The 23,692-nt window shown below is 40.1% G+C and overlaps 1 long non-coding RNA gene across 1 annotated transcript in view; it reads right to left on the bottom strand.

Moving 5' to 3' along the window:
• Positions 1-6,561: 6,561 nt before the first annotated feature.
• Positions 6,562-23,692, bottom strand: part of LOC308070753 — a 41,017-nt gene continuing 23,886 nt past the window's right edge. Inside the window, exons 1-3 of the long non-coding RNA XR_013930840.1 lie at positions 12,770-23,692; positions 8,087-12,054; positions 6,562-7,105 (exon numbers count right to left, since the gene is read on the bottom strand). The exon at positions 12,770-23,692 is cut by the window's right edge and continues 23,886 nt beyond it. This is a non-coding gene — a long non-coding RNA (uncharacterized lncRNA). The remainder of the gene's footprint in view (positions 7,106-8,086; positions 12,055-12,769) is intronic.

Raw genomic sequence — 23,692 nt, 5'->3', positions numbered from 1 at the left:
CAAAGTCATTAATGGGTCACACATAGAATGGTCATTTAATGGGTCACGCATAGAAAAAGACCTGGTTGCATGTGACCTGTTGGGGCTGAAGTATTGCTTTGAAGGCTTGCTGTTTGTGTGAGCAGGCACCACACTTTGGTGTTCCACAACCTGGTCCACACCCTTTCGGGCCCCCTCAGCCTCCTCCACCTGCTGCATCTGCCCCCGCCAAAGTGGGGGGACTGCAGAGGAATTTCTGTGGATCCCCGCTCCTGCAGAATATATGCCTAAAAATATCATAATTGCACTGTTGCGTCTGTATAATAGGATCTTCGGAGGTTCCTGTTGGGCCACCTGTCTGCTGAAAGCATTTGTTCTGTTGAATTGTGTGCATCCATCAATCACACTGTATTTGCATTCCCAGGGAGGTCTGCAAAGCAATAAACACCTTTAAGAGTACCTAGAAAGCACAGTCTTTCTCCCTGTTGGCCATGCCAGACCTGTATCTACCCTCTGCCTGGTGTTAAGCTCGAGCAGCTTTCCAGTTGGGAATCTGATTAGGCTCTTGCCCCTTGTAAGTACAAGATTTTTTGCTTCAGGAGATGAGGGGTTGGTCTGCTCACACAGAGACCAGGATCTGACGTCTAAGGAAGAAACAAAAATGCTTCCAGGGTTTGTGTGGTTCACATTGCTAGCTCTGTACCCAGGGCTTAGAACATGTTTTAAGTATACCTTAATACCTTTTTATATATAAATGTTTACAACTGGCTTTGAGGCAATTTATGCAACAAAATCCATGCTTTCATACCTAGAAAAGACAGCACTCCAGAATACAAACAGAAAGGGCTAGTGCATGGATGAGTGAACTGACCCCATTTGTGAGACAGAGATAGAAAAACTCTAACTTCAGCACACTCATTTGAGAATATCAGTGAAGAATCTGGATTTGTTATAGACTCCACCTCTTCTGGATAACACACCCAGGTCTTTACTGGCAACTTCAGCAGTTTAGCAGTTCTGAGAACACAAAAACAGGAAATTCTGCAGCAGCCTTGAAAGGGGCTGAAGATGTGTATAAATTCCTTAAAGTTTGTATTATTTTCTGAAAACAAATTATCAAAAGCCTTGAAGAAGAATAAAACCCTTATCATCAATCTTTGCTTTTACTTAATCATTTCCTATTAAATTTGTCACCTACTAAACTGCATAGGAAATCAGCCTTCTGCACAGGAAGCATTAGCGATTTGACTTTAAACCGGAAAGGTACAAAGTCCAAATTCCTTCTTTATCACATCCGACTGTAAGCAGGTGATGCGACATTTGACACTACCCCTTCACCTACCTTTACACAGAGTAGGAGTAAGGTCCTTTATGATTTTTGCAGCGCACAGGGAATGATAAAGGCAGACCCTGGACACAATCTTCAGGACATTTAAAACATGATTACACTTTTGCAGACTCATCTTTGTTGCAGTACTTTACAAATTTTAAGGATGTTTTTGATTACTTCATTAGTATTGTTTGGAAAAACATAAGGGAAGTGAGGATTAAGTTGCAGAGTTTTCACTTTTTTTTTCTGTCAGCAGTTTCTAGTCAATTGGAGAAACAGATTCTTAGTTGGTATAAACTGAAATTGTATTACTTGAATAAATGAGATTGAAGCATGTTGAGGCACTGTCATCACAGGAAGCTTTCTTTTTGCAGCTTTTGAGCACTGGCAGTGGCTGTCATAAGTGGAGGAAAAGAGTTGCTTGTGAAAAATTTGCTTGTAAAATCGAGCTTGCCTCCGAAACAATCTTTTTTTCTTTTTACCACCGATTCACAGTATTGGAAAAGCATATAATCATCAAATGTCCTGTTCCTACACAAATAGATTATATAACTTCTGATAAGCAAAAGAATGATAGAAATAAGAACATATGTCTGCTTGGTAGAACTGAAAATCTTCCTATCACTCATTCACTTTAGAAGGCCCAAATCAAAACACTGCTGTCACGATTCCTCTGCAGGCAGGTTGTCACAGAGTGCTGCATTCAGGAAGAGTCTCCCTTCAAAAGCACAAACAGACCATTTGGAAGAAAGTGTGGGATTTTGCCAGCAGCTGGCTTCAGCCTCCACCTGTGTGGGCTGGGAGGGAGTGTGGGTTAACAGGGCAGTGTGAGAGGCTTATAGGAACAGCAAGAGTTTAGCTTGCAGATCTCCTGCTGCCTGCTTCTGATCCTCTATCTGTTCCTTCTCAAACAAAGCCTTCTCACTCAGCCTCTGTATAGGAGACCATAAATTCCTATCTCTGCATAGTTTACACTCTTTCTATTAAATATATGAACATAAGTGCTTGTTACCACCACTCTGGAGTTGATACCCTGTTACGGGTATCATGCTTCATTGCTGAGGGGATCAGGTTCATATAAATATCTAGATAAATAGATACCTGGTGAGTGCCGAAAGCCTGGTGATTCTCACTGGCAGTACTATAGGAGATTTGCAGAAGTAAACCTGTGCTAGCTCATCAGCTAAAGTATTTCACAGCGTTGGATATTTATCTCTGTAAACTGAAATCCTTGGGTGTGACCTGAGATGACTGAAAGGTGTCCTCTCCTTCAGCTGCCAGAAGAATAGGAGAGCAAGTAGGTGGAGACAGTAACCTCTTAAATGTCTGCAGCACCAATTAGCAGGCACCCTTCATTGAATTCAGTAATCAAGGCTACAAAACCTTAATAGCATGTATTTATTGACCAAAAAATGGCTGTACCTATATTCAGATCCCCAATCATGGCGCAGAACCTGGTCTAAAACGTTACAGAAACAATTCCCTGTAGCCAGAGAACCCACTAAGGGTGAACACCAGCAGCATTTTGGTGATTGCAGCTAAGTGCTTTCAACTGTGTTAGCAGAGCACCCTTGCCAGAGACATGAGCTACATAAATTTAATTCCAGTGTGACTAAATCCATGCTAAGGCTTTTATCAATGTTGTGACTATACTTGAAAATCATTTTTGGCTCTCTTCTCCCACCCTCTCGCCTCCACACGATCCTGCCAGTAAAACTGACAAGTAAAACCTAGAGTTTTGTCTGCATCAATCTGCTGTTGCAGTGGGGTCTGCAGGTCCCACAGAGACCTAGCGAGGGTTAATTACTGCAGTGGGGTGAGTCAGCCCAGTTGGTTTTCATATATGAGCTGCTGAGAAGGTAAGCTCCTTTGAAAGGAATTGGGAAGCAAGAGAGCACTAACACATTAGCTACTAGAAGAAAGGCCGGGTTCGGCCAGGACCAGGTAGGAGCTTTGGACAGGACCAGGTAGGAGCTTTGCGTTGCTGAACTATCCCTCAGGCAGAGGCCAGTTGTGGGATTGCTTTGCTGTCTTTTCAGTCTGGAGTATGTGCTTAGCCTTTCACATGGAGTCCATTTATGGCCTCCAAGAAGGCATGAGTCCATGATAAACTTTTCTGGGTTTAGCTTTCTGTGGAGTTTGTAGTATGGTTTGTCTAGAATTGCTGTGGTAATGCCTTGGCTCAAGCCCTCATTAAAACCCGACCTTTGGGAAGTTTCACACCTGTAACCCAGTGAAGCAATACACTCTCCTACCTTTTGGTTAGAAGCCTAAATGTGGATTTAGCCACCTAACTTCAACCCTGAAAACATAAGCAACTTCTACATCCATCAATATTTATTTAAAGGTGAATGGTAATGCTACAATGTAAATTTAGAATTTTCATCACAGAAAAAACAAGCTTGCTTTTTAAAGATGCCTTTCCCTGTAAAATGTGCTGGTGTTCTTTCAAGTAGAGGATATGTCACTTCAAAGCCTCTCTGAGAGACCCAAGCAGGGATTGTATTGAGTATCTTGGTGTGAAAGAGTGATGGTGGATCTTGGCACAACAGCATTAGAAAGCCTGCCTGTGCCAGACAGCATGAAGTACTGTTTCTTGGGTTAATCGGGGGTGGGGTGGGGGTGTTTGGGTATTTTTTTCGTTCTCAATAAGCAAAAATCTCTACATATGTTACATTTGTACTCTATCTTGATTGTTGCAAAGAGGTTTAGAAACAGCATGAAAGGAACCTAAAGTCTGTGGTGTGTTCAGACCATACAGGAGATGTGGTGTGGTGAGGGTTAAGGCAAATCTGCCTTCTTTCATTGTTCCATGTCACCATGTCAGTCATGATAGCTGACCTGCAGTGATGTAATATAATATGGACACTAAGGCTTTTAACAAATGTCACTTTGAAACAAAGCATGTGCTTTTAGAGAAAGTTGTTTGTTTTAACTGAACCCAAAATTAAGCATTTATCATCTTGTCTCCTGTAAAGCATATTGTTCTAGCTTGGAGAGAACTGAAACTGAACCATATGGTGAAAGTGGAAGAATTCAGAAAAATTTACTCTGTTTCCATCAAGTCTGTGCCTGTTTTTTCTAGCTTCAAGGGGAAAAAAAAAAAAAAAGTAATTGCTATAGACAGGGTAAAGACGGTAGTTACTATTCCTAGTCCATTACACAAGAGTAGGTGCTTTCAAGTACTTGGAAACAAACATTGTACTAAAATTACTACTGGTTACTGGCAGAATTACTTGTAAATGTCTATATTCTAGGATGGAAATAGTATTTAGGGTTTTACAGAAAGTGTTCCTTAAGCTTTTTGTTCACAGATGTATCTTTGTTCTTATGTACACACATTTGCCAAGAATTTCCTAAGCAACTAATGATTATGCATGCTTCAATTTTGGGGTATTCGGCTTGTAAGTTCTCAAAGAACTTAACCTTTTATGAATGCTGATTCTTTGGCAGTGAGATATTGTAAAGGTTACCCCAAACTGATATTATTAGCCTGCTTTCAATCTCCCCATTTATTTTGAGTTTACTCCCCCAAGTTGATTCTTCATGAGACTGTAGCGCTAGTTTCTATAAAAGCTGAAAAATATGATGTTAGTTTGGAACTGGATTTTTAAGTTTGGGGACAACTTACTATCTGTTTCTTGGGAATATTTTTTGTTTTCAGGATCAAAAAATTATTGTCAGGCTCCATTCACATTGATCACATTTATCTAAGCACTTTTTAAAATATCTGACTTCCTCAATACATTTAATTGATGTCTGCCCTACCAACAAGAGAACCTGAAGTATTGAAGTACTTGTGACAGATCTCAATTTGCAATCTGAGACAATTAAAACTAATGTGACTAATCCAGTTGTTATCACCAACAAACATCTCAGATATTTAAAGCGAGATCTTTTTCCAGTTGTTAGTTTGAATTTGGATCTTGTTGTTAACTGTCTATAGAGGGGAAAAAAAAAGTCTTCTCTGTCTGGAAAGGTCAATTTTTGCAAATTAATGCAATGTCCAACTTCAAAATAGACACGTCCAGTAAGATGATGCATTATTGTTCCTACACTTATTTGTACTTCACAGATGCAATCTGGCTTCCTTACATTAAAGCCAGAGATACAGGGAGCACTGCCCAACAGAGTAGGGGAGTCTGCAGTGTGGCGAGTGCAACAGAGGCCACCCTTAGGGCCTTTCCCTGCTGATCGCTGTTTTCCTTACAGCCTCCTCGAAGCACTACGTGAGACAGATGGAGACCTTATACACCACCACTCCTAAAGGGGGCAAAATGGGACTGTGAGGCTTGCTTATCCTTGTCTGCTTGTGAGAGCTCGCAGAACATGGGGTGGGACTTCTATGGCATGTGGAAGACCCTGAACCATACACAGACAAACCCTGCATATTCTTCTGGGAAGAGCCTGGAACACATAAAAAGATAGCTACATACATGTGTTTCATACATGTGTTTAATTTCACTTTTCCCAGTGTATATTACACCTCAGATGCTTCTCCACAAGACAGGTTTGGTAACTGTCTCCAGGGGACCATGTTTACAGCCTCACCATAACCCTGATTCACACGTGGTCATTGTTCAAGTGAGATATGACCACACTTAGGTAAGAGAAGAGTCTCTTTCTTTTCTTTTTTTTTTCTTTTTTTTTTTTCTGTTGCATTTGGTAGAATATTTAACCTTCATTATCAGAACTAGTCCTGAGCTGTTTATGATTTAATATCCTGCCCACAAGGAGGTTTAGGCTTGGGCCAGATGATGAACACTATATAAAAGCTAATGTTGCTGCATTGTATAAAGAATCAGCTCAGGTGGGGAAGGGAAGGTGTGAAAAGGGAGGTGTTCACAATGAAATGGACTGCAAACAAGCTGCTGCAGAACCATATGCACAACCTGTTCTCATCAGTGGAATATTAAAGATGAAGCAGATAAAACAATCCTTGGTATTGAAAATAAGATTATTGCTTTCATGCATATGTATTGGCACTGCAGCCTTTTCCACAGATGGACACTATTAAAGGGAGTAATCAAATATCAACATGTGTTTCGTACGGAAAAAGACCCTAACCTAACTGGCTAGCAGGAAAATTTTTGTATTGATTTATTTTTATATCAGAAAGGTGACTGAGATTTTAAGCTTTTTTTAGGCTGATACTGTGTGGTTGATCTGGTGGTGGTTACCGGGATCTCTATGTGATCCTCACCTCAAGTTCTAGTGTAACAAGTGTATAATACATGTTTTTTTAAGAAAAAAGGTCTTGTCACCATTTCTAGTAGGTTTCAACATGCGCTAGGTTAATTTAGATGACAGAAATTGAATTGCTTTTACTGTAATTAAATGGGTATACATTAGGATTACCTAAGCTGGATTTAGTAGAATCACAGAGAACAGAATAGATGCAATGCTGCAAATCTTCAGTGGTGTTCGTCCTCTCCAGGTGTGATAAATACTGCAGCTACTTACTGAATAACTTAGGATATGACATTTCTGAAACTGGTGCTGGACATAGCAGGGGGGAAAAGGACGCTGTACACAGATTTGCAGTCGTCACATCAATCTTCCAGTGAGTGATTGCAGTCCTTTCCAGTTCTATTCAGACTGTACAGAGTAGACTCCTCCCCTGTCTTCCTGGCAGAAAAACAGACAAAATTGTCACTTCCCCAAGTTGCTTCCTCATGCAGCAGCTGAATCCCATCTCCGTCCAGCTCTCCTGTTATGGGCTTCACTTCCCCAGCGCCTTTGTGTCTTGTGAATTCTGTGTGACTCCCCATTCTTGACATAGCCTCTTCAGTAAATCTGAAAAAAAAAGTTGCTGCTGTTATTACACAAATTGAAAAGTACTTTCCCAGTATTATATATATTTTTAACGACTAGTTTATCAAAGTTTGTTGCTTGAATTTCTGTTAAACTCTCTTTTCTTACATAGTCCTGCTGTTCTACTGCAGTTAATCTGTTTGTCTGTAATGTTAGGTTTGTTTTAACTTATACTGAGGCAGTTGATAAGATCCTGTGGATTACTGACCTACAATTGTGTATTACGAAGTACTTCTTGATCTTGCAAATTCACTAAATGTCAGCGCAGTGGTACCAATAAAATTGTACAATCTGCTTTCCTAACAGGGCAAGAATGAGTTGTTCTATCCAAAAATGACTGTCTGAAACAGATTTTCCATGAACTGTTCTGTCAGTGTGTGTGTGCGTGCGTGCATGTACACACATACAATCCCAGCATTCCTGGGACCTCATGGATTAAGTTCCCATAAGCACACATGATATAATTTCTTCCAGGACCAGATTCATGTGGTAATGTCATTGTTGCGCAACTGCTTTTCTCAGCTTAAAATAAAGACATTAAGTACTAGATAATCAAAAGTTTTCTTCCTTACCTCCCTTACTAATTTTTTCCAATGTGAAATTTAAAAGCCAAAAATAATGATTTTAAAAAGTTTTTAAAAATAAGTGATCTTCTGTATCAAAAGTACAGATATTGCCTTATATTAAAGAGAGTTTCGTTATCTCCCCTTCCCCACCCCCAAAACAGAAGTTGTTTCAACATCCTGGCTTATTCCTGGTTTCATACCAGCAATATGCTTTTTGGCATGTACTGCACATTACACTAACAACCCAGCCTGCCAACAATTTAATAGCTTTGCTATGCGATTATAGTTTTCAGGCCATACCCACTTTATTGACACAGTTTCCTTTTACTATTGCTTAATAACACTTCCCTCCTCTTTCTGCCACCCCTCCCCTCCCCACCCGTGCTCCCCACCACACCTTCCTCCCCGATGCCAGCAGAGGGCACTGGGACTTAGTTTCCCGGACGGTTCAGCCGCTAAAACTATTCAAGCAGTTGCACTTAGAGTTGTGTTCTTTTTTTTTTTTTTTTTTCCTGTCGTCCCATTCATAGAAACCTGGAGACAAAAAAAACCCAAACAACCAAAAAAAAAACCAACCCAACAAACAAACAAAAAAACCAGCCCAAACCAAAACCCCAAACCTCCATGATCAAAATTTACACAGCGATCAGAGTGGGGAGAGCAGTGCCTGTGGGTGCTCGTGTGCCAGGGATGGGGATGTCACCGCAGGAGAAGACACTGGGGGTCATCATTTCGGTGAACTCCAAGTCATCTGTTTTCTTTAGCAGGATCTTTCTGATCATGGAGGGAGGCTAATGAAAGGGTCCTCCAAAATGTTTTTGGAATAGTTTCTTCACAGCGGTGCTCTGGGTAAATAATGCTCCTGCAGCCTCAGCGAAATGGTGGCTTATCCTCACCATAGTATGGCCCTGAGCACAGGACAACAGGGCGCACCTCCAAACCTCCCTGCTTCTTCCTCTGTTTACTCTTTGATTATTTTTTTCAGGATTTACAGATCAAACTGGATGATGTGTCCAGTAATCTCTGTTCAGGTTTCCTGTTAATCCTACCCTACTTCACAAAGAATAAGTCAATGTCACTCTATGGTTTAATTCTTATTATCAGGCTCAGGAGAGCTCCTGCTCAGCACTGTTCAGGGTATCACTGGAGCTGGGGTTTCATTTGGTACCTTTTCTGGGATCCCACCGATTAAAAGGTGATACGGGGTTTGTGACTGGAAGTGGGGCAGACAAAAGTGAAGAAGTGTCACTGAAGGGAAGAGGGGCGATGATAAAGGGGAAATGAGAGTGCTCTGACTTCTTCAGCTGCTGCCTTGCAAAAAGTAATGTACTTAAGGACAGAAAAAAATAATAATGTGCCTATGTATCTATGCACAGTGTGACATGAATGTTAAGCAAGCACCACAGAAGTGCTTTTAAATTAAAAAGAGAGAGGATAAATGAGAATAAGTGCCTTATGTATATGAAAAGACATATTCCCCACTCCATTCTCTCTTTGTCTTTCAAATGCAGAAGAAACAAAAAGGTCAAGAGAGATTTGGTCGAGACCATAACACGGAAGTCACTTTTTGTGCTATTGTGAATGTGTTATTGTTCTTCTCTTGCTGCCTTGTTGTATTAAGAATGAAATAAAAACAATGCTAATGACAAGAGAGGGACAAAGCCTGTGCTGGGCCAGATGGCTGTTGGAGAGGAAACATGCTTACCTGTGTACTTTACCACATTGCTTTGAAGAAAAACTACGCTGTTTATTCTCACCATATCCTTCTCAGAAAGCAGCTTTCAATTTTCTGCTTGAGACCTATGAAATCTCTTACTGTAAACCTTTCCCTTCTAACACTGCCATCCAATTGGGAAAGCTGTTACCTAATAAACTGAAGCATGTCTGGTACAAAACATAAATAGGGTTAATGGCTGACAACTGCACACGGTTAAGCAAAGACAACCGATTTGTGATTTACATCTGTCACAAGTGTATATACAGTTGCACAGTTGGTTCTGTGCTTTCAGTTCAAATATAAGTCACATAACTGTATAAGTACTTTGTGAGATATATAATTGCCTAGTTATGTACATAATTAATTAAATACTGTATGCAATCATGACTGCATGAGTAAAATGGGAGTGCAGCCATACCTGTCACAATAGGCTGAGCTTGGACAGACAGCTGAGTTATTAACGAGAAAGCCTTGCATATACTGGGACAACTGGAATCCTTAACTTGTCATCTATGTAACCTCAGCAGAATAGCCGCTGCGCAGTCGCTTTTAAAAGGAAACATTCTTACCCTGCAGTCTGCACCGGTCCAAAGGATTCATGGTCCCTGCCCTAAGATGAAGCTGAGAAATAATTTGCCAGTATTTCCAGTATTATTTCTAGTGCAAATTCATATGGGTTTAAAAAGCACACTCAGCAGGACCGGTACAGAGTGTGCATTATCAGTTATGCCCTTTCAGCATAAAGGAAAAATCTTAATTTCCTACTTCCATTATAAATTATACATTTGTAAAGTATCTCCGTCTTTTTGTACAATAGTTCACACAATGGGGTTCTAGTTTGTGGCTGCAGCTCTTAGGAACTATGATATTTCCCGAGACTGAAAATGGTGAAACTCTTCTAAAACTGACTAATATGTATTTCAGTTTAATAACGGAAAAAAGTGTATTCTGAACTCTCCTTCAAAGATTAAGGATGGTTCCTCTTCAACTTGGTGTCTGAAGTTCCCGGTATTCAGTGTCAGCTTTCTGGTTCAGGCAGATATGAGTCATGGATCCAGATCAAATTTTTGTGTAAATGAGGCAAATGTTCAGGTTCTTTAGTCGGTTCTGACAGGCACATCACTACGCTGAGATTTCTTTGGTGATAAGAACAAGTATTTAAGCCTGGTGGCTGAAGCAACTAGCAGTTTACCCCTTAATTGCAACTCGCAGGTTAAAACACAAGCTATTGCAAGGGGTCAGATACTTAGATAACAGGAAAATACCCTAAATGTAATTTAAGGTCTTTATGTCTACAGCTTCTGTGTTTACATCCCTGGAAAGTTTAGTATATATTTCTGACTCTCCATGCATTTGAATCCTATGATGGGCAAAGGTCTAGTTACCAGAGCCAAAAGGATTTTTATTTCTATTCTTTAACACAGTCTGGAAAGAGACGGAGAAAAAGTAATTTCTCAGTTTTGCCTGGCATAGGGAAGGGTGGGATTACCAGCTTAGGTTTTCCTGTTGCATTTCTGTCAAGCAAATCAGTAGTGCCATTCCTGTAAATCAGTCATCCTCTTGAAAGGGAAGAGGTGGTACAGGCTGGAGTTCTGAGCTTTCAGGGTACGCAGGGAATATGGAGCAGTGCCCAGGATGGATGTAGGCTCCCACTGCCACTGCAAGACGACGTGTACCCATGTGCAAGAGCCACAGATGCACGCGTTCACCCAGCTGAGGCTAAAGAGTTGCTGCCCCCTGCTCAGACTGGGGGCAAGGGTGCTTATGGGATGGTCCTAAAGCCCTCTGCCGGCAAAAGGAGCCAAGTTGGCAGAAACCTCCTTGCATTTGTGTTCAAATTTATTGATTTCAGGCCAGATGAGCCAAAGGCAGCCATAAAAAGCAGCTTGCCAGCAAATTCTGAGATGGCAGCAATGAGCAGCTGAGTAGGGACGGAGATCTGCCTGTCGTTTGAAATTCAGTGATAAGCTACTTCCAGCTTTTCCTCCACAGGGAGGTATTGATTTATTATATAAAAGAGGGAGTGTCACCAGGGTCAATCTGGGCAACCAGCACAAATCTTGTTTATACGTTTCCCTCTCAGTGTCCATGTACCTGCACAGTACACGCAAATACAATAAAAGTTGTTATTAATAAGACATTAAGAAGCATAGCGAGGAAGGGCCTATTTTCAGATAGTTCTTTTTTGACCGTAACTCCACTATAGTGAATGAAAGCTTGAAATAAAAAGCGCCAATCAAATGCACATTGTACACTGATAGACAGTATATGGTCAAGTGTTTGTTTGCAGGGCTGTCAGAACTTGCTAGGAGTAAAAAAACAACCACACACACTACTTCACATCTGCCACTGCCTGACAAACTACATAGTGTTTCCTTGCTTCTAATAAAGATCACACAGCAGCTAATACTCTATCAAAGCTTAAAGGCCAAATAAATACAGTGCTTACCTCCGAGGGCCTATGCCCTGGTTTTATTGGCATGCATAACAGAGGCAGTGTCGTGAGAGGCTTGTGAAATGCAACTTCCCACGTGCAGCAATGCTTTTTGAACATCTTGGTGCAGATTTTCTTAAGAGATATCTGTGTTCTTAGAAAGAGCATGTCTGTGCTCTGAGAAATCCCTTATTTTAGGCTTGTCAATAAAACTCTGGAGAGAGAGAGGGAGAAAGAGTACTGAAAGAAGAACAATCTACCAAATACAGCTAAGAATATAGTTTGCAAGGTACGGAGTGCTTTATTGGAACTGAATGATCAATATTTTGCAGGATTATTTATTCTGTGAAGCAGGAACAGCAGTTCCTTCTTCAAAGCCTACCAAGTGACAATAGAATTGATCCAGAAACCCTAATTCTGGAACCTGATATGTCCAGGAAGATTTGGGGATCTATACCCAGCCTGTGTGCAGTGACTGATAACCTATCTGAAAGCTCCTGCCTGTTTGTGCAGAAGCCGTTGGTGCTATCTATGTCAGAGATAGTTATAGAAAGAGAAACTGCTGAATTTGTTTCCACACAGAAGATGTTTGAATATTAGTGTGCTTTAAAAGAAAAAAAGACTGACAGCATCTGGAGTAGGGCAAGTGCCATTTATCATGTCAGTGAGAGCCAGGTTTGGTTTTGGAATGAGCAGAATAGGTTGAATAAAATACTATTTTATTCTATATAGACTATACTAGGTTGAATAAAATGACCCAAACTGGAACTGCTGCAAGAGGCTCAAAACTTTCTTCTTCTTCACTCAAAATATTGCTTACTGTGGCTCACTTTATCATGAAATACTTAAATGCTTTAAACTTAGGCATTGGGTAATCTGTTTAGATAAAAAGTAATATTTTTTGGAATTAGATAAAATAAGCTACTTACAGATTTGATCACAGTCATCATCAATAATCTAATTTAACCCTTTTTTGATTTTAAATCACCTGATTCAAGTTTATTTGTTCAGAATGATTCATCAAATAGCTTGTGCAAACAAACTGTGTCCTGTGATTTTTCCGTAGACAGTCCAGGAGGAGGTTCATGTTGTTCAGTTTTTTGTCACATGGTTAGCCACAAGTCACATTCTGTTATTTCTGTTTCCTCTTTGATGACAGAAATAAGAGATGGCAGGTCTTGCAAATTATCTGCTCTATTATGCAAATAAAACCCCAGCTTTTGAGAATCACCCCAAGAACACTTTTCCTTCTGACTGTTCGACCCAATATGTGTTTTGCATTAGTACTCATGATGGAGCTGCTTTTCCTCAGTGTTCTGGAGAACAAAGATGCACAAATCTTTCTTTGCATATATACACCTTGCTTCATTTCTTTGATAATGCTTTATGCATCTTTGGTTTAAAAGCTACATCAAAACTTTGAAGCTGGACGGTTGTTTATTTGATGTATTGACATGGGCCACTGTCTTCATCTCCCTGTAGAAAGGCAGTTTGAGGATTTAATGTAAAGACTGTGCACCTACATGCTCAAGTGGCTATGTATTGCCACACCAGCACTAATTGCATGCACTAACATAATTTAAATCAGACATGCAACTGTTTGTGCAAAGGAACACAGGAACAGGCCTGTCAGACCATACAAAAATAGTACCTTTCCATTGAGGTGGACGTGCTGTTATGGCCCCAGCATTATTGTCTGCTAGTAATTGAACCAAAAAAAGAAAAAGTAGGACAAATGAATGATGGTTGAGGAAGAGATTTAAAAGGATCCCACATTAGTTTCCTGTAGCCTACATAACGCTTCTTTTAATAATCTCAGCCCCATCATTTAACATGGGTTTAAATGAAAATGTAAGACCACAAGATAAGATCACATAAAAAACAGAAGTCGCTAAACTAACTCTGTGTCTGCTAATAAAAGACTTTTTTTATAAAGGTATGTTTAGTAAGAAAATACTTGAGAAAATAAGCGAATGTTCAAGCAGTCTGTCAGCAAACTCACAGGCATTTGACAAAATCGTAGTTCACTTTCAGTTACCTTTGGAGATTAAGGGGGTTTAAGGGGTAGGGAGGAGACATGCACATAAAGCAAAACCCATCATACAGAATAGATGTCAGGTTATAAGAATAATATACATTCAATTCCTGTTTTAAAAACCTATAAATTACCAAACAGTGAAAAAGGGCAGGCAGTGTAGCGTGTACTCTGTGTCACTTACTCAGCAGCAAGGGGTGTTTCTGGAGATGGCGGAGTCTGGTTTAACCTGCAAATTGGATAATTCACCCACAGTAAATCAGGAGCTGATTATACGCAGAACTCTTGGAGTTAAAGTGCTTTATGAAATCACATCAATGTAACCAGAATTCTGTTCAGGTCAAAACCAGAAAGGTTTGACAAGGTTACATTTAAACTAATTTTAGGAGAAAAACATGGTATTTGGTTTTGTCTATTTATGCTATAGTTTAGACTACAGTGCTATCTATTCTAAAAAGAAAAACACAGGAGTTTTCAAGTTTAAAAATGTGAGACGTTTCAACATTTGGAATAAATCCAGTAATTCAGTATCTCTCAACCCAAAGCCAAGTCAAACTTTCTGCAGAACTGTAGTTTTATTTTCTAGTTTGAGGTGTATCTGGGAAGTGGGGGAGGGGTAAATGAACTTTGTTATAATTAGATTAGAACAGAACCACTTAAAACTACAGTGTATGACATAAATGTTCCTAATATTTAGGCGAATTTGCTAGTACACAGCAGTATTATTTGCACAAATCCATGCCTGTTAAATGGCCATGTTCAACACCGTTACAGCAGGGTGGGCTTTCCTGGAAGTGCACCAGGAGTAACTCTGTCCAAGTAAGACAATGAGAACGACCACTGTCTGTTTCCAAATTCCCATTTGCTTTCAGATGAAAGTGAATTTCATCATTACAAAATTAGTCATGGGTAATTGCCAGCTGCAGTTATTTTGGATGAAGAAAGAGGATTTCTGTTGTTACAGCTTTTCGTTTTGTGGAGCCTGTTTGGAACAGTTGCCTTCATTTTTATCATTCAAACAGAGAGAGTTACCTGAAGTATATAAACCTCACAAATGATCGCAACACACTTCACTGCTTATGTGAGGCTTTGATGACTAGGAGGGACTTATACAACATAAATATAATAAAACTATGCTGGGAAACTTCAATTTTGTGACATACATGTAGACTCTGAGTGTCAATCAGTATAGGCCTGAGTTCATCTTCATTCAATACCATGATTTTAAACAGCAGCTTTTACTGGGTAGACTGTATGTGCAATTTTAAAATTGCTATTTTAAAATAAAAAATGAAAGAAGATTGTGCAAATGGTCCACTTCCCTGTAATTTCAGGATTCTTTTGTGCTATGGCCCTATGAGGTTACTTATATGAGAAAATCAACTATTAGAAAACCTGTATTTAATAATTTTCCTGGAATAACTCTTCTTTTGGATTAAGGCGCTTTATTCAGAGGTCAGTATGTGGGCACCACTGCACAGAAGGAGTGTCTGTGGTGGACTTCATGGAGCATTTGTCATCTCATTTCTGTTTCAGAATCAAAGTTCTTCTGGGATAAGATCTGGTGGTATGTTTGGCTTTTCTTTCTTCTTTACTTTGTTTTAGTGCGTGGTTGCACTTTCAGAGTAGAAGAAACTATCAGTATTATGGTTGTCTCCTAGTGGAGAGACTTATTGAGGGAGGTAGTTTTGCAGCATGGCCTAAAGATGCTCAGACTCCGGATTTGCCTGATCTCTTCATTGAAGACCGCTGCGTAGCCAGCTCCCCTTGACAGAGAAAGCTTTGTCTCTGACTCTCATGTGCTTCATCCTGAGCTTTGTGATCTGCATTTTCCCAGCGGGGCACAGCTGTCACGGTGACTCATAGACTGAAAATCACGCTTTGATGTAGCTGTGTCTCTAACCATGTAGTATGTTCTCCAGTTCCTTGTCCAGTCTAGTTTTAAGTGATTCAAACACCACTCCTGTTAGCAAAATATTCCATAGTCTAGGAGACTGTGTTGGTATTCAGTCTAATTTCATTTCAGCCCACACTGTTTCATGACAGTCTTTAATGTTTACACACGTTAAATATTTTAGGCTCTTATCATATCCTCCCTTAGTCATAATTTTAGCAAATTACATGTATTCAACCTTTCTGCCATCATCTTTTTTCTTTCTTCTTTTTTTTTTAAGTAATTTACCCAAAAGCCTAGTTATTTTTCTGTTCCCTGAGTTGCCAATAGAACCCTATAAACTGATGGATATTGTGGGGGGAGAAGGGGGAATTTTTTAAAATCAAAGTGAGTTCATACAGCAACATTAAAATATAGTCAGCAATGTAATAAACTTTTTTTAATTGAAAGGAGTAAGGGTTTTTTTTAGATAGAAGGCTCTCTGTAAAGATTACAACAGTTGTGCAAATTAAGTCTGTTTTGTTGTTTGTTTGTTTGTTTGTTTTCTAATGATCCCCTCCCTGTCAGTTCAGAGTTCCTTTGACTGGTTAGATTTGTATGATTCTAAAATTGGTGACTTATGCTCTTTTTCCAGGGTCTTCAATAGTGATTTAATTTAACACATTTATGATTTATGTGAAATTATTCATTATGCAGTTGACCTTATTTGAGACAACAAATTGCCCCTTTCAAACAATTGACTGGCTTTTGGAGTGTAGTTAAGGCTGAAAGAGGAATAAGCAGATGATACAGAAGAGACTGCTTGGAATTTTAAACTGATATTAGGATGGTCTTTGAGTAGGCAGGGAGGCTGGTGCAGACTGCCCTGCATTTCCTCCGTGTCTGGAACATTAAGTGTTCAAGTGCAGTAATGGCACTTCCTGTCAGTGGGAATTGTTTAACAGCTGATCACTTCATAAAGTGGAAGGGCAGGGGAAGGGACTGAAATAGCTGGGAATAGGAAATTCCTGTAGAATAGAGAATAGAGAAGCAAAACCCTAAAAGGCCTCAAAAGCAAGTAATTGAGGAAGATGGAGCTGCAGTAGCTGGAGGGAGTGGCTTCTCTCACTTTTCAATTAGTTCAGTTTGCTCGACTCTCACTGGTGGGAGTGATACGATCACGAATGTAGACAGAGCGATGCAGAGTCCCACTCTGCAGTTACACATCACGTGTCCAACAACAACAACAAAAAAAAGTGATGCATTCTTTCTCCCCACAAAGTCTGCCTATTTTTTTCCCCTTCTCTTTTTCAAACATCTAATTGTCAATTAAAAATTGCAGTATTTATTAAAATGGTTGGGGAAATGCTATTTTCCAGTGGGATATGAGAAGAAAACTTTACAAGCTGGGGGAGGGGAGTAACAACAAAGCACTTATTCTTCCCTTTCCCCTCCCCCAGTAGAGGGAGGAAGCAGAGGAGTGGTAGTAGAAGTAGGAAGAAGAAAGGAATTAAAGAGTAAAGAAAACTTGAAAGTGGAGTAAGGAAAGGAATTTAAAGGAGAACTGTACACTTTTTAGCAAATCTTTGGAAAGATGGCTAAATTCTGTGAGATAATGAAAACTCTGGGTTTAGCAATACATTCCTTTAATTTTAAGCATATGCATTGTCTTGCTGATACCAGTTTAGTTACTCCTATTTATTCCAACTGAAGGTGTGGCCTAAAGGTTTAGGATAAAACACAGATGAGAATATTTGTGTAACATCCTCACTGTTCGTATATTAGGGGAGAGGTAAGTAACTTGGACAGTTTCACTCAAGAGGTTTCATAACCTTTAAGCTGGGCGTGTGCTGATTCAGATGGTAAAAGCAGTATTCAAAATGAGTTAAGCTTTGTGTGTTGCATGCTATTTTCTGAGGATTAGTCCAACCACCTGTTACTAAAACATGAAACTCAGTCAGAAAAATAATTACATACCTTTCCAGGTGCACACAGAAAGGCGCACCTTGGGTGAAATAATTGCAGAGCCAAGAAAATTTTCATCGGGAACACATCAGCTTTTGTCTTTAAACATGAAACATTTCCAACAGCTCTCACTGTATGCCAGCATTGCATTTCTGTGATTTTTGTACTCTGACTTCATGCACACACATGTGCGCACACACACGTGCATGCACACACTCAGACAAAATCTACTGCTCGCTGAATCTCCTGTTTGATCAGAGTTGCACTGTTCAGACTGCAGATAAGCAAAGATAAGCAAAGTATACGTTACATGCTTTAAAGCATGTGCTTTTCCAGTTGTAGATGTATGCATAACACAGGCAAAGGATAAAGAATATTGACCAGTGTGCTGACCTGGGGGAGAATCTTTCCTGACCAATTTTCCTCGAACTGTGATTTCAAATACCAAGATCTTGGTTTGTTTTATTTTGTTTTAACTGCTGTTGAGTACAGCTGACTTGAAAAGTTTCCATTTTGCAAGGATTTTCTTTCTTTTTTTTTGTTTGCTTGCTTGTTTTTCAACTTGCTCTGGGTCCTGGGACGATGAAGTTTTAGAAATGTGCTGCAAGCCGCCCCCCCCCGCCCCCCCCCCCGGGCTCCGCAGCCCGCCAGGGAATTGACAAGAACAGCGGCGGAGCGGAAAAGGAAGCCAGCCTGGCCCAGCAGCTGCCCTGGCCTGCATGGCTGGGCTGGACCCTGCCCCAGCCTCGGTGGCTGCTCATCAAAACCCAGGATGTTTTAAATAACATGTTTCAGCCTTAGCAAATTGTGATTATCCAACAAACCCTCGCTTTGTCAGAAAGTTTCTGACCAGCTTTACTTTGGAGTAACTTGCTACATCTGACCCAAGGGAGTAAAAGCCTCAGCTTTCTTGGGGTAGAGGGTATATAAATAACTGATAATGCATGCCCAAAGTTCTCCCACTGGGATTAATAATAGTACATAAATATTTATGACAAAAGTGAGTTGTCCTTGAATTGGATCTGGAGACACCATTCAGTTTTGAATGGAATTGAACCTTCTTCTACCAGATTTGCATTTGGGCCTGAATTTCTGTTTTGGGAACTATTAAAGCAGAGGCTGTTTGGCCCCTTATGAATGCAGCTCAGTAACAGCACTTCTGAAAACTAAAACTGGAAAAGTTCCTCATTCCTTGTTCCTCATTATAGGGCAGAACACTTAGTTTCTGACAATGACCTGTACAAGCGTAACTGCCTGTTTACTAGCCGTGTTGGAAAACAGCTTTAGACCCTTTGTTCATTTGCTTAGCAGCTGTAACAATAGATAGGTGTGTGAGAAAGCAGCAGCTACTCTTTCTTCCTCATTCACTCGCTGCGCTAGCACTGCATCAGCTATGCAGAAGACAACAGTTTGCAACACCAAGTTGCTACTGGCTGTGTGGCGTCAGTTTTGCTTTTTTCTATTTCCTTAACAGAGAGGGTTTGGGTTAAAAGAGGAAACAAAAATGTGCACCCATTCCTATCTGAAAACCAGACCTTAGCTCCCGGTGGTTCTTTTCTTTTCCTTTCAAAACACGAGCAAGATTAAAAATAAAGAAGTGTCAGTGTGCTAATGTTTCAGTTTCTAATCAGTTCACAAATGGCAGGAAATTAACCGGCTTTTCATGAACATCTGTTCCACTTCTGGCTTGAAAGGTTGGAGGCAAATGCTATCTGTCAAATTTAATAGTGAGCATCAGTAATAAATATACTTTTCATTTTTCACATGCACACCCTCCCCCTTTTCTCTATTACCCATTCAAAATAATACATTGTAGCCACATGCATTGTTTTCTTCTCCTGTATTTGGGGGGGGGGGGGGGGGGGGAGGGCATAATATATGCTGTTAATTAAAAGGATGATGAACTGCCTCAGAATAAAGATCAGGAAAAAGGTTGTGATTACGGTACTGCAGTGCTGTACACCTGCTGGATGTGTTTTCAGCGAGTACGGCAACGCTCATCCCGAGTCCTTCTTGGGTGAAATTTTCTTTTTTGAAAACTCCATAATGGCTTAGGAAGCAAAGTCTGTTTTCACTAGTATTATTTATTTTTAAGTGACTTGAGAAACTAAAGGTCTTGTTGCTGTAGCAACAGTCTCTATGGGAATGTCACATCAAAGTAACTTTATTTAATTCACCTTTTTGTGCCTAGTGTTCTCATGCAGGCAGGTTCCTCAGGCTAAAGTAAGAGTACTCCACAGGAGAGGTGTAACTATTTTTGCAGTGAGCTTATTTTTTTAAGGTTGATAGGAATTAATGAATAACCAACCACTCTAGTTGTTAGTTTGTCCCCCAGGAGACACTTTGCTACCACTGTGTTGCCTCACACTGGGAGTGGAATGCCTCCACATTATGCTTTTTTCATTGCTGTTGGTACTGTGTGCTACATGTCTCTTCATTTAAAAAATTGACAAGCATTCCGGATTTCTTGTTCACTACTACAAGGTCATAGGGAATTCACAAGCCCAGAATCATACAGTTTGTAACAGCTGTGCTCTTCTTGGTTCCCTGCAGAAACGGGACTTGAAATTCTTGCCTGAAGGGATATTATGATATCTGCATTATACTCTCATGACAGTGTTTATTCCTAAAGTTGATTTCAGTACCAATTCAGTTGCTCTGGAGAACAGAGAAGCTAAGTAAAATCTCGAGCAATGCATGGCATAGGCCGCTGGATTTTGAGCAGTCCATAGCTGAAATAGAGAATGACAGCCCAGATAATGCAACAAATGGCCTCAAAAGCACCGAAAGCTTCCCAGATTCCCTCATGGGGTCCAAAGAGGGGGACATTAATCAGGACAGACAGAGGAATCTGTAACCAAACAGGTTTGGCCATTACACAAGAATACCATGCAAACATGAAACTAGAGGAAAAGATCTTTATCAGCACCTAGCATGCAAAAACATACAGAAGGGAAACTCAAACAGTATTATGTGCTGCGGTACTATGATACAACTGCAGACGGATGTGTTAGCTTGTTTTGCCTCATTACTGGCAGTAATTACTGGCACCACATTGAACATTCAGTAAAAGTACTTGCCTTGGTCTGCTTGCTCAGCATCAGAACTGCTTTTCCCACTACTCTGATTGCTTAACTTGAAGTAAGACTAGGGCATTACTGGGCAAACAGGCCAAATTGCATCAAAGGAATTCAGAATTAATAAATTTACTTTAAGAAGAATTATAAGGTTTTAGGAAAAGTGATACATGCTGTCTTTAATCATACAGTGGAGTTGATGCTAATCTACAGTGCCATAAGGAGAGCTCAGACAAGGGGAGAAGGCTGTTTTGGTACTTAAAGGTGAAGCAGCTCCCTTAAATTACCTATATAGCTGATGTTTCTTTCTGTTCCTGCCCCAGTGAGAGGCACATTGTGCTGATATTATCCATGACAGTGTTTTCTTGATTTGCCTATTGCCTTTTTGAACACCACTTTACTTAGCTCTTGCTTCTCGTTAGTATCACCCAATGAGAGCATGGCTGACAGTGGAGTTGGTGTGCCAAAGGAGAAAAGTTTGATTATTACTTCCACCCACCTAAATCCAATGCAGGAGGCTAACCACTGTGTTTGTAACAGGGGCTTGTCCAGCTGAGGAAAATTCATAAGGAACTGCTGAGGTGGAAAGGAATGCCACTGGCAAAAGGCACTCCAAAATGATGGTCACTGCTGTAGCTTTTCTCCCCTTGGTACCAAAAGGCCAATGGGACTACAGAGCACCAGGCTTATCCCATCATTATGGCCATATTCTCATGACTTATCATTGCTCATTGCCCTCAATACTGCCTGACAGAAGTTTAAAAAGAGTGTAAGTCATTTACTGTCATTCTTCGCTAAATTCCCAAAGCTTCCTACAAAGCTGGGGAAGAATTGTACTTGTCTGACACATGGGAAACTGAAGTGGAGCAGATGTGCTGAGGGATGGGGACTTGCTCACACTACCATGAACAGCAGGCTGTAACTAGGAGTCAGGTTTCCTCAATTCATCAAACAGTAAGTGCCAGGTTCGCATTGTTCCTTCCTTAAAAAAAATTAAAAACTATGTACTGCATGTTGATGACTTACATATCCTTATTCAAACAGATGCACAAATCTGGTTTAATGAAAGGAAAAGTAATATTGCCTATTAATGAACTCTGAATAATTATATTACACTCTAAGCATTGAGTACAACAGTTCTCACTAGGGGGGGGAAATCATTGGGCAAGAAAAATAATTGTCTCACTAGCGATTACCATTAGAGTATTAAAGAAACTGATGTACTTATCATTAAATAGTCTCTCTGGAAGCTTTTGTTTCCTAATAAAGTGCTCATCTCATGAAGTATCATCAGGAGTACAGTAATTTGATTCTGATTGTGAGCCTTTACCTGCTTACTAGAGAATTGCTTGTAAATATTAATAATGGATTTCCACCATGGGAAAAGAAGGTACAACTGACATTCTCAAATATGAAAAATCATTAAGGCCTACCTACCCTCCTTATCCTCTGTCATGTATGTCTTCATGGCATCAAAAGCACATGAGACCCCAGTGACAAATTATATATTGTGAAGAAGCTCTAATTTTTCTTCAGCCTCCGGTTGCACCACACTATTTGATTATTCCAGCACTGGGAGTGAAATTCACCCCTGTGCTACAGGGTGTGTAGGGTTGTCAGTGGGATTTGGCTTGGGGATTGATTTGCAGGAGCTCTTTCCAGGTTGCCTTGCACTCTGTTAAGAATGGCAAATGAAATGCTTGAAAAGAGAAGGTAGGAGAAGGGCACAGGTAGACAGTACAGAATTCCCTGTTCTGGGACCAGTGTTCAGAGGGTGTTCCAACGCACCATTTTTTCTTGAGATTGCACAGTTTAGCCCTCTGAAATTGTGCTTTTTTGTTTACTTTTGCTTACCAAGATGAAGTATCTTTCTCTGCAGTCTAGTGTTTGCATTGGTGATTCTTTTCACCTACTCGTTACCTTTAGGTTTTTTACTTGCAAGAATCTTCCAGCACACTATATAATATCACCATAATCTCCCTGGTATATTGGTGGACGGGGGAAAACCCCACTAATAAATAGTTTGGTTTTCAGTTTTGCTTTGGCCAAAAATACAACAACAGTTTCCACCATTACACTACCATTTCAGAAATCTTAAGTGCTTCAAGACAGAGAACAAATACATTTATGCATCTTAAAATGCTAGTAGGTTTCTACAGCCATGCTCCAAAACAGCAAGGCGCTTGTTCCACTTTCTAAACATATCACAGTCTCCTATGTAAGTTTAGAAACTCAGTCTCTGTAAATTTGCTCTTGAGTTTCTGATATGCCCCAGCACAACCTGTTAGTTCTTGAAAAAACACCACAAAAATAGCATTAATCTTGTAGTTTCATTTTTAAATACAGAAGATTGTAAATCTGCAGAATGAGGTGTGAATACCCTGAGAGGAAATCTCATAAGGAGAATGAAAGATATATTTTTTTGGATACTAAGTGTTCTCAATATACCAAGTTTTTTTCTGAAAGGCAGGTGACACATCCCCTGCCTCTGCGCACCTCTGCTGCCCTTTGGCTATCCAGGTCTTGTGGCTGTCATTTTCTTTAGACACTGCCTAACACTTAGGCATTAATATGATCAGCACTTCACAACAGAAGCCCTTTATCCCTGCCATTAATCATTTTGCCAAGTTACTTTATTGCAGTTGGTGGCAATAAATGTGGAATAAGATGCTACATTTGTCCCTAAATGATCTCAGTTTATCATGTCATATTGTAGGGTCAGAGTCTACTGGTCTGTCTTGTACTGTACTGAGCATGGCCTTGTGACGCTCTCAATGCCTATCTTGTGCTTTATTTGAAAAGCCTTACCTGAGAACTCATGGAACAGCAATCAGAGACACACTCTGATGATGGTGGTTATTACGCTGTCAGCTATTTAAAAAGCTCTGTACAGAAAAAAAAG

Source organism: Falco punctatus, assembly GCF_963210335.1.
Source record: "Falco punctatus genome assembly, chromosome: 10".
Taxonomy (NCBI): domain Eukaryota; kingdom Metazoa; phylum Chordata; class Aves; order Falconiformes; family Falconidae; genus Falco; species Falco punctatus.
The sequence above is the reverse complement of the archived record's forward strand: the minus strand, read 5'-3'. Positions and strand labels throughout refer to the sequence as shown.